At 41.6% G+C, this 11035-nt stretch overlaps 1 long non-coding RNA gene and 1 pseudogene across 1 annotated transcript; both read right to left on the minus strand.

The window, feature by feature from the left end:
* Positions 1-1767: 1767 nt before the first annotated feature.
* Positions 1768-4454, minus strand: LOC112918158 (heat shock cognate 71 kDa protein pseudogene; annotated as a pseudogene).
* A 664-nt stretch (positions 4455-5118) lies between these two features.
* LOC140593709 (uncharacterized) lies at positions 5119-9383 on the minus strand. Its single transcript, XR_011998046.1, has 3 exons — positions 9230-9383; positions 6558-6658; positions 5119-5310 (listed from the first exon to the last, which is right to left on the minus strand). It is a non-coding gene; the product is annotated as an uncharacterized lncRNA (long non-coding RNA).
* Positions 9384-11035: the final 1652 nt, after the last annotated feature.

An 11035-nucleotide genomic window follows, 5' to 3' on the forward strand; every position in this document is an offset into this window, starting at 1 on the left:
TGTAAAAATATAACCTGCAAAGGTTTGACCTGGTTGAGATTGGACACCCCGAGATTTCCTGTATTCTTAAAAGCAAAAAACTGGAAAAGAAAATAGCCATTTAAAAAGCTGTAAAAGGGGATCTCTGGGTGGCTCAGTGGTTTAGCGCCTTCCTTTGGCCCAGTGCGGGATCCTGGGGTTGAGTACTGAGTAGCAAGTACCGCATTGGGCTCCCTGCATGGAGCCTGCTTCTCCCTCTCCCTCTGCCTGTGTCTCTGTCTTTGTCTCTCTCTCTTTCTCTGTGTCTCTCATGAATAAATAAATTAAATATTTTAAAAATAAAATAAGAGCTGTAAACAGTTTTTAGTCACCCAAGAGGTGAAGGCATAAAATTTACACTTGGTCATCTCTTGGGCCTTTGAATTATGCAGATATAAAGCAGATTCTTAGCAATGGTTCTTAGCGAAAACCTTGAAGTCACCTGAATGTGCATGTTTTATCCTGAGACTAAAACACTTTGTTTGGCAGTCACCGTTGGGGGCAGGCTATAGAAGAGCTTGTTGTCTGAAGACTTTAGACTTCTTTGGGGGAGAGATATTAATTTTTTGTTTGGATTTAGATTCCATTGTGCTTGTATATTATTGCATATTCTTGGGAACGTGTGTATTTGTGATATTCAAACATTTGCTCAGAGAAGATCAGGAGCTAAACCTAATCACAGATGTGTTAGTTTGATTTCTCCCAAAGCTGAACCTTAGATGATGTTGATGTATGAGTGATTTATTCAGGAATGAACAGGGAAGAAAGGGGAATCGGTACCTATATGTACTATTGAATTGGCCTTTTTCTAAGAAGTCCCCTCCTGAGGAATGGAGATAGAAGCATGTAACTGTCAGTCTTTGAATTCTTCAAATTCTGTTGTCAAGCATTACCCCACCAAGCATCAGTTCTCCAGTGCTTCTTATTTGAGCATGCATCGGGGGTGGTGGTTCCTGCAGGAGTTTCTTGTTGCACAAAGAAGCCCTGAAGCAAAAGTGAGAGGTATAGGGTACTAGGGTACAAGTCCAAGGCAAGTCTCTGACAAGTTACCTTGTGCTAAACTAGTAGATGCCTGACAGAAACTGGTTGCTGTAGGGATTGATTAAAATGAGAGTGTAAGGCCAAGAGTATTTGAAGCAGTGCACAAGATATTTCCAACACATTGTGTTAGAAGGATGTGAGACCTGTGTCATTACCACAGTGGAGGTGATGTGATGTAGACTGTGGAAAGATCTGGGTTCAGTGTGGCTCATCTTAGTTTGTAACGTGGATAGCCCACATATACTGTTACTCAGGACTAAATGACCCAGATATTGTAAGTATAACGATACCATTCTGTTGAGTTCTGATGGAATATACCCTTGCAGATGGCAGACAAAGAAATGAACATTCCTACCCTTTAGTGACACCAACTGAAGAAAACATTTATCAAGCTCTAGGGGGAAGCCCTGAGAGCCCCCCTTCATTGGCTCGTATTTAAATGATAGCCACCCCTAAACTGTGGAACTTAGACCTTGGCGAAAGTTCTTCCAAAAAAATCTCCTCACACATCCTAACTCCTCCTTATTCTCTCTCTCTCTCTCTCTCTCTCTCTCTCTCTCTCTCTCTCTCACCCCTTTGGTGCCAATTTTAAATGCAGTTTTATTTAGACATTGCATTTTCCACTTAACAATACAGTGCTTATAAAGTGCAATGTTTATTTCCTTTCTCTGTGCACATGTTCCATATTCACATATCAAGAATGCCCAGTATATTTACTATAGAAGCTTGACTTTAAAACTGCCATGGAATTTGCTACAAATTTGGGTCCTTCAAATGTGTGGAACAATGCTAGACCGGTCATCAGGTTGGCTTATTCAACCTCTTCAATGGTAGGCCCAGAGGAGGCACCACCAGAGAGAGGAGCTCCACCACCAGGAAAGCCTCCAGGCATTTCTTCTGGCATGCCTCCTGCACTCTGATATAGCTTCATAATGATGGGGTTGCAGACTTTCTCCAGCTCTTTCTGCTGATGTTCAAATTCTTCCTTCTCTGCAGTCTGGTTCTTATCAAGCCAGTTGATGATTTCATTGCACTTGTCAAGAATCTTCTGTTTATCTTTGTCATTGATTTTGCCCTGAAGTTTTTATCTTCAATAGTTGCTTTCATGTTGAATGCATAAGACTCAAGTGAATTCTTGAAAGACACCTTGTCTCACTGCTTCTCATCTTCAGCTTTGTACTTCTCAGCTTCCTGGACCATGCGCTCAATGTCCTCCTTGCTCAAGTGGCCCTTGTCATTAGTGATGGTAATCTTGTTCTCTTTTCCTGTGCTCTTATCCACAGCAGACACACTGAGGATACCATTAGCATCAATATCAAAAGTGACTTCAATCTGAGGAATGCCACGGGGGCAGGAGGTATGCCTGTGAGATCAAACTTGCCAAGTAGGTTGTTATCCTTGGTCATAGCATGCTCACCTTCATAGACCTGAATAAGCACACCAGGCTGGTTGTCAGAGTAGGTAGTAAAGGTTTGTGTCTGTTTGGTAGGAATGGTAATATTGTGCTTGATGAGCACAATCATGACTCCTCCAGCAGTTTCAATGCCAAGAGAAAGTGGGGTGACATCCAATAGCAGCAAGTCTTGAACATTTTCAGATTTGTCACCAGAAAGAATGGCTGCCTGGACAGCTGCACCATAAGCAACAGCCTCATCAGAGTTGATACTCTTATTCAGTTCCTTTCCATTGAAGAAATCTTGCAGAAGTTTCTGAATCTTGGGGATATGGGTAGAACCACCCACCAGGAAAATATCATGGATCTGAGACTTGTCCAGCTTGGCATCCTGAAGAGCTTTCTCTACAGGGTCCAGGGTGCCACAGAATAGGTCAGCATTTAATTCTTCAAACTGGGCACGAGTAATAGAGGTAAAGAAGTTGTTTCCTTCATACAGAGAACCAATCTCAATACTGGCCTGGGTACTGGAAGAAAGTGTACGTGCTTAGCACATTCGCAAGCAGTACAAAGACGACGGACTGCCCTCTTGTTTTTGCTGACTCCTCCTCATTCTCAATATTTTTTAATCCTACAGTGACCTTGGGGCCTTAAAGATGCTAAGCATGTTCACAGCCAATTTCCTTTTATAAATTCTGCACATAAGGTAATTTGGAGCCTTATTCTGGAATATCACCTCTTTCATATTTTGGAACTCTGTCAAGACCATTTTAATCACCTCATTAGAGTCGGGATCATTTTAACTGAAGTAGGCTTTACCTCCTTCCCCTTCTAATTCTCATCTTTGTTTATTTTCTTCAGAAAATTTACCATAATGTATAGTTATCTTCTTTATTATTATATTATCTGTTTCTTCCTCTAGAGTGTGAAATTTGTGAAGGCATACAAATTGTCTATCTGGTTCCTATTGTATCCCCAATGCTAGCACAGCACTTGAGTCATGGTAGACACCTCCCAATACTTGCAAGAAGAATGAATAAATTCACCATTTATTCAGAGCCTCCTATTTCTCATCTGTTGGTTGATGTGGAAATCAAATGGGATCTTTGTGAAAATACTTTGTAAACTATCAGGTTCTATAAATCTTAGCTTCCAAATCAGATAGATACTGTTATTTCCCCCTTTTTACAGATAAGAGAAGTTTAGATGTCTTAAAGAAAGAAAATATGGTTTGTCAAGGGCCACACAGGCAGTAAATTGGCCAAATTCAGACTACAACCCAGGCCAGTTGTGATTGTGAAGAACATAGACAAGAAATTGTAAGTCTATTTTTACCTCCCACGGGTTTTTTTTTTGTATATATTTTTTATTGGAGTTAAATTTGCCAACATATAGCATAACACCCAGTGCTCATCCTGGCAAGTTCCCCCTTTAGTGCCCGTCACCCAGTTGCCCCACCTCCCCGCCCACCTCCCTTTCCATTATCCCTTGTTCATTTCCCAGAGTTAGGTGTCTCTCATGATATGTCATCCTCACTGATATTTCCCACTCATTTTCTCTCCTTTCGCCTTTATTCCCTTTCACTATTTTTTATATTCCTCAAATGAATGAGATCATATAATGTTTGTCCTTCTCCGATTGACTTACTTCACTCAGCATAATACCCTCCAGTTCCATCCACGTCGAAGCAAATGATGGGTATTTGTCGTTTCTAATGGCTGAGTAACATTCCATTGTGTGTGTGTGTGTGTGTGTGTGTGTGTGTGTGTGTGTATATATATATATAAAATGTTATATATATAACATAATATGTATAACATATATATAATGTTATATATATAACACAATAACATCATGATATATATAACATCTTCTTTATCCATTCATCTTTCAATGGACACTGAAGTTCCTTCCACAGTTTGGCTATTGTGGACATTGCTGCTATAAACATTGGGGTGCAGGTGTCCCATTGTTTTACTGCATCTCTATCTTTACCACCCATGTTTTATAATGGGGAAAACCAGAAGAGAGGGGCTGGCTTTCAGGATCCAGCTGAACTAGGATAGGCTAGGAAGGAGGATTTTCCTAGACTTCTGTTCTAGAGTCCTATAAAATTAGCACTAAGGCCATCAGCCTGACTATGTGATAATAACCATAACAATTGTAGTTAACATTATTGAATGTTTTCTGTATCAGGCACTATGCCAAGTACTTTACATGAACTAACTTCTTTTGTCCTTGTAGCTCTATGAGGTATATATTGTTATAAAGATCAGAAAACTGAAGCACAGAAAGGTTAGGACACTTGCTGAAAGTCACACAATTGTGTAGTGGATCTGAGTTTGAAATTCAGAGTCAGAGCTCCTAACTGTGACGCTATAATGCATAGGCCCTGTGTTTGACACAGGATTAGAGGTAAGGCCCTGAAACTTATATACCATATAACTTTGAACAAATTATTTAATCTCTCCAAGCCTCAGCATCCTTATATGTAAAATGGCACTGATGAAAAGCATAGTCACAAGGTAGTTGTAAGGATAAATTAGATGATGCTTGTGGAGAATATAACACAGTTGCATACCAAGTGTTTGATAAATGTCATCTGTCTCCCACTCTGTCCTCTACGTCATCATCACCCTTAATCAAATAACAATGCAAGCAGTGTGGGTGCTTTTAACAATGATGATTTATTAAAAGAAATGACTCTTTTTCCTTTCCCCAACACATCTCTTGTAATCTCCACACACAGGCCCCCATTTTCATCTGTCTTCCTGGTCAAGGAGTTCTGGTCATATCTTTGAAGATAGGAAGCGATGAGAAATTATTAGAGAAGGATGAGCCTTAAGATAAGTCTTCATCTGAAAAATGGACCAAAAAATTATACATGAGACCTGCTGTTTTGGAGACCTGAAATTACAGAAGGCAATTGAGGTGACAGTTCCCAGTTCTTGGAATCAATAAGCACCTACAAAGAGCCAGCAAGGCCAAAAGCATCCCAAATATTGTGGATGGATTGGATAGATAGTACCTTCTAAACACAAATGGGTAACTTAAAGTTTATGTTGATTCTATTGTGTTAATATTACATTAGTTAATAAATACAATTTAATTTATAATCAAGACTAAATCATGGTAACTTTTCATTGTGCATTTTTTTTCATTTGATGGCTACTGAAAATAAAGAAACTATCATGTGAAAATCCTGAAATATTTCTACAGAAGAGGGATTCTCATAGGTCCATCTGGCAGTGTGCATCAGAGGCTTAAAATGAACATAGTCTTTGGTCATAAATTATAATTCTTGGAATTTATCCCAAGGAAATTACTAAGGGCATGTATATCAATTTAGTATTCATTATAACCATGTTAATAACATAAACAATAAACATATTAAATGTGTATTAACAGAGATTATTAAGTATATGAGCATATATGATGGACTTCTATAAGGCTGTTAAAGGTGACGGTATAGAAGATTGGTGTTAAAGATCGTTCACCAACTATTTCTAAGTGAAATAATTAAGAAATCAAAATAGACACAAGATTATCTCATTTCAATTTATGTATTATATATTTGCATGTGTGTTTAAAATATGCACCAGGGATGCCTGGGTTGACTCAGTGGTTGAGTGTCTGCCTTCAGCTCAGGGCATGATCCTGGAATCCTGGGATCGAGTCCCACATCAGGCTCCCTGCAGGGAGCCTGCTTCTCCCTCTGCCTGTGTCTCTGCCTTTCTCTGTGTCTCTCATGAATAAATAAATAAAATCTTTTAAAAAAATTAAAAAATAAAATAAAATAAAATATGCACCAAAGTATTAAGCAGACATCATTTGGGAGTAGGGGATAATGTGACTGATTTTTATATTCTTTTTGTTCAAATAAATAGTCTGAGTTCTGTCCTGGATATACTGGGTAATGAAATTATTTTAAAGGTTTGGAAGCCACCATCCAGTGATAGATACTTCCTTTTCTTGGGAAAGGTATAAGAGGGAAAGGGCACAGAGACAGGCTTCTGTCCCACCCACTTCTGGAAAGTCCCATCACAGCCAACCTGTCTAGCTTGGATGAGGTTTGAGGAAGAAGGGAAGGGCCTGATGTTTTTACCTGTCCTTAGGCTGGAGCACAGATGTGGCCACACCCATTGCTGACACAGTGCTCTCCTAGATCACAATCCTTGTCATTTGTGCAGAGCTCAACGCAGGTTCCTATGTCAGAACAGACCAGCTGAAAATGACTCTGCTTTAAGCACAGTTATCAGAGAAGACTGATAGAAAGAACCAGTTCCACTTTTGTCTTTTAGTTCAGTAAATAAGGGAATTTGTAAATGATTACTCACAGAACAATACTCATTAACATCTTCTAGATTTTAGGTAAAAACAATGCATTCACATTCTCACAATAAAGGAAGGCCCATTTTAAAGAAGAGCATAACTGTGTTTGCAGAAGAGAAGTGTAAAGAAGCCCATTCATATGTCCTTACTTCACTCCTCTGCAGGAAAAGGGACAGAAGACAGGAAACATATCCACCAAATGTCGTCAAGGGTGCCCTGCAGTCACCTTGCAGGATGAATCTGACTTACAGGTGTGGCAGCTGGGGTGCACCGAGGTGAATCCCCCTATTAGTAGTTACAGAAGTGGAATTAAATCGAGACCTGCCTGGCCCGAGGCCAAGTTCCCTCCGCTGTCCCACATGATGAAACAGACTCTAACATGAAGAGCACATCTCCCAACTTCAAGGAGTCATTCCTGACCTGAGTGGAAGCCCCCCAGGTTCCCAGAGCCTCAAAGATAGTCTTTGAGAACCAGTGAAGTAGGTCCAAGAAGCTGGTTAAGACTCCACAGGAGCTTCTAGTTAAATGTATGCAGAGCTCTGGACAAACGTATTGTGCTTCTGTTGTGCTGTGCTTTTGCTTCTACTCAGCCAATATCAGGAGTTTCTCTACCTGATTTTGTGTCTGGACTTCTCTGGGTTTTGTTTCCTCATTTGTAAAATGGAGCTCTTGGATCCAGCAGGGAAAATGAAATTCATTCTCCAGTGTCAACTCTGATCAGTAGAGATGACTATCTGATGCTACATTGAGAAGGCTGGGATACCTTGTCCAAGCTCAGAAGGAAAAGAATGCTGTGATGACCAGCAGTGTAAGACTGTAAGAAGGGGGCCTGGTGGAATGTCTACAATATACTTGCAGACCTCAGAGAAAGTCAATACAACACCTCCATGCTTTTATTCTCTGTTGTTATTTATTGGTGAAAAGATTGCAGATTTTGTCCTCACTCATAATAGTTTGGTCATTCATTAAATCTGTTCATTTCTTACTATGCACACAGCATAGAGCTAAGTTATTCAGAAAATATAAAGATATAAAGTAGAACAGCTTAGAATCTAACAATGGAGAGAAGACTTGTATTCAAAATATTTAAAACAAGGCAGTATGTGACAAGTGTCCTGAGAGGTTTCATGCAAAGGAAAAGGAGCTCAGAAGAGAGAGGACATTACTTCCAATTAGATAAACCAGAAAAGGTGAGTCTTGAAGGATAGGAATCTTTTTAAGGCAGAATTGAGGTAGGTAGTGGTGGTAGAGTCTTGTGGAAGAGAAAAGAATTACTAGAAAAAGTTCACAAGGGGAAATGTAACAGGTTCTGGAGTGGGAAGATGTGTGCAAGGCACCTAGTTTAAGGAGGCATTTGCACAACCCCGAGAGTGACCACCTCCTTAAATATGGCACCCTGGTGCCTCATCTCCTCACTCCTCTGCAAGGAATACAGGAGGACTGGCAAATAAATGCAAGGCGGGATAAGGATAAGGGGGTAGTTGGAAGTCAGGCAGGAAAAGGAGGCAGGATGTAAAGTTACCAGGGCCAGATCTTGAGGACCTGAGGAGTTTGGGTTTCATTTGGTAGGCCAAGGGAGGGATATGCCTGCAGTTCACTTAAGAAGACTATTCTGGTGTGAGGACACAGAATGGAACAGGATTCAGTGAGCAAGCAAACCTGAGAAGCAATCAAGGACCAGGAAGTGCTATCAGGAAACTACTGTGTTGGCCCAAGCATGGGGTAGTCAGGGCCGGACTTGCTGTGTGGCAATGGGGAATGGAGAGGAAGGAGCACACGCAAGAAACAATTTCAAAGAACAGATGGTATTTGGCAACTGGTTTAAAGTGGGGGGAGGACAGCGAGGGAGAGAGAGGAGTTAAGAGTTGAATCCAAGAATCTTTAGGGAGAAGAAGGGGGCTACAGTGAAGATAATCCAGGAGAGAAGAAAGTTTAAGGATTGAGGGAGTGGCAAACAATGTCCGTTGCTACAGAAGTTACAGATTTTCACTGCTGAGGAGAGCCAAGAGATTTGCAGATTTGCCAGCAGATCCTGGGAGTGAAATTCCTGGAGATTGCTGGGGACAGGAATGGTGACACTCAGTCTTCAAGGGGTGAAGGAATGAGTTGTGGAGTAGTAAGGGCAGAGAGTTAAGACTGCTCCCTTGAGAATGTTGGTAGTAAAGGGAAAAGTGGAGAATGAGATGATTCACATTTAACATGATTAAGAAAATGTGTTCTTTAGTGATCTGATCTATTTGCAGCAAGAGACCAAGAAATCCAGGGAGGAAAGAGATGCTGGGGAAGATGGCAGGTGGCTGATGGGGGAGCAAAAGGGAAGAGTGGAGAGTCCAGCCACAGGAACCAGCCAAGAAAAGGAGGGGGAAGAATGGAGACAGAAGGAGAGAGGTACAGCAGTCAAGGTGGCTCCTGGACTCAAGTATCTTGCCTTCTACCCAGACTCACCTAGAAGTCTCAATGGTCTCACCGCAGCCTGGAGTTCCTGTACCTCTGAGCTGAGGGTGAGAAGCATCACCAGAAGGAGGAAGCCCCCTAACTTCATGTTGCTGTCGGAAGTCTTTGGTAAAAAGGCAGCAAGACTGAGAACAGCTGAAATTTATGCTCCTCCGCCCACTGAGCTAGAACACAAGGCCAGGGGTGGGACTAGGGACATGAGAACCTAAGCCCTGCCCAGAAACTACTTCTGAAGAACTCACACCAGTAGGTCTCCTGAGTAAGGCCTCGTTGTTGCCCAAGATAGTCTCTGAGCCAAAGGAACACCCTTCTCTGGCAGATGAGTAAGAGTCTCCTAAAGCAGGAAAGCTGTGAGTGACAGAGAAAGGGGTGCAGCGGGTGAGGGTGACCACTTACTCTTATTATGTACTTTATCCACTCATTCCTTTTTCAACACAAGTAAATGTCTCCTCTGGGCCAGGCACATGCTAGGCATGGAATACACCCTTATAGAATTTACAATTAGGAACTGGATATTGGCAAGGGTGCAGCCCCCTATTTCACTTCTCCCCTCCCTGCTCTGGGATCTAGAGTCTCTGGTATTGAGGACAGAGAGTCAGGAGAACCAGCAGGGATGCTCCTAGGTCACCAGCTAGTGGGAATGAGGCCCCCTTAGTTTTCTGGGTTGGTCTGGTTTAGGCAGTTGTGGTTGTCTTTGCCTATATATGTCCTTTTCTTGACATAGGATTTCATTTTATCTTGTCCACCTTCTTTTCTGAGAACCCTAACTCTCAACATACAAGATGTCTCTCATCAGGCAGCCCTCGGGTGGAAGGGAGGAGGGGCAGGGTAGCTACAGTAACCAACCATCTGGGTAGTGATATTTCATTTCCCCCTTCTTGTAAGTGTTCTTAAGCTACGTAAGTGATTTTCTGAAACCTATACTCCCCTTGGTTTATTTGGAGGAATACGCCCTCCTTCCCTCCCCAGTGGCAGTGGGCACAGAGGGAGGCACATGTAACTTCTGACCATGAATATTGTGTCCCATAAGATGTCTTATTTGATGTGGTAAAAGGATGACTGGGCTGCTTGGGAATGGCAGGACTAGTTTGCAGATTCTTATAGCTCTGGGGAGAGGGTTGACTTCTTTTCAGAAAGTAGAGTCCTTGACATTTTACCTGGGGCCCTGGTTTTTAATTCTACGGCTACAGAAAGAGACCCTTCCTATCATGCTTCCTCTGTCACAGTTCCTGAAATGACACCAGTGAGAGGTCCTTTGGGCAAAGAACTGACGTCATAAACTGCTAGTAACCCCATGTAGGTTAAGAGGTACAGTTACAGGTTATTCACAAAGCAGTTTTGCCAACTGCCTCAACTCAATCCTGCCTATCCCAAAGCTGAGGTTGGTTGGTGTCCAATTTCTATAACAGAGTCAAAGCCAGAGAGAAACATTTAAGAGGTCCTAAACACTGAAAAAATTATAATGATGTTCTCCATGTGCAATTCCAATTTTTTAAAAAATGCTTAAACTTGAAATAAAAAATATTTTGAAATAATTTTGAAATTTCAACAAAACTCAAAAGTATGTTGAAATTAAGCCTGTTTCTTTTTAGATGTCCTTTTTTTCCTGATTTTACTTTGGGTGCCTTGTTTTGCCAGTGACCTAAGCACATGCTTTGTTTGTCCTTTGGGTTACTCAGAGCTGAATAGGGCCTTGGCAATGCAGCCCTAGCCGGCTTCCCTGACTCCTTCCTTCCTCTTCACCCTGGCACTCTGGGATGCTCTGGTTGCTGCCCCTTGCCAGTACGTCATACTCTG

The sequence above is a fragment of the Vulpes vulpes genome, chromosome 2 (genome assembly GCF_048418805.1).
Source record: "Vulpes vulpes isolate BD-2025 chromosome 2, VulVul3, whole genome shotgun sequence".
Lineage (NCBI taxonomy): Eukaryota > Metazoa > Chordata > Mammalia > Carnivora > Canidae > Vulpes > Vulpes vulpes.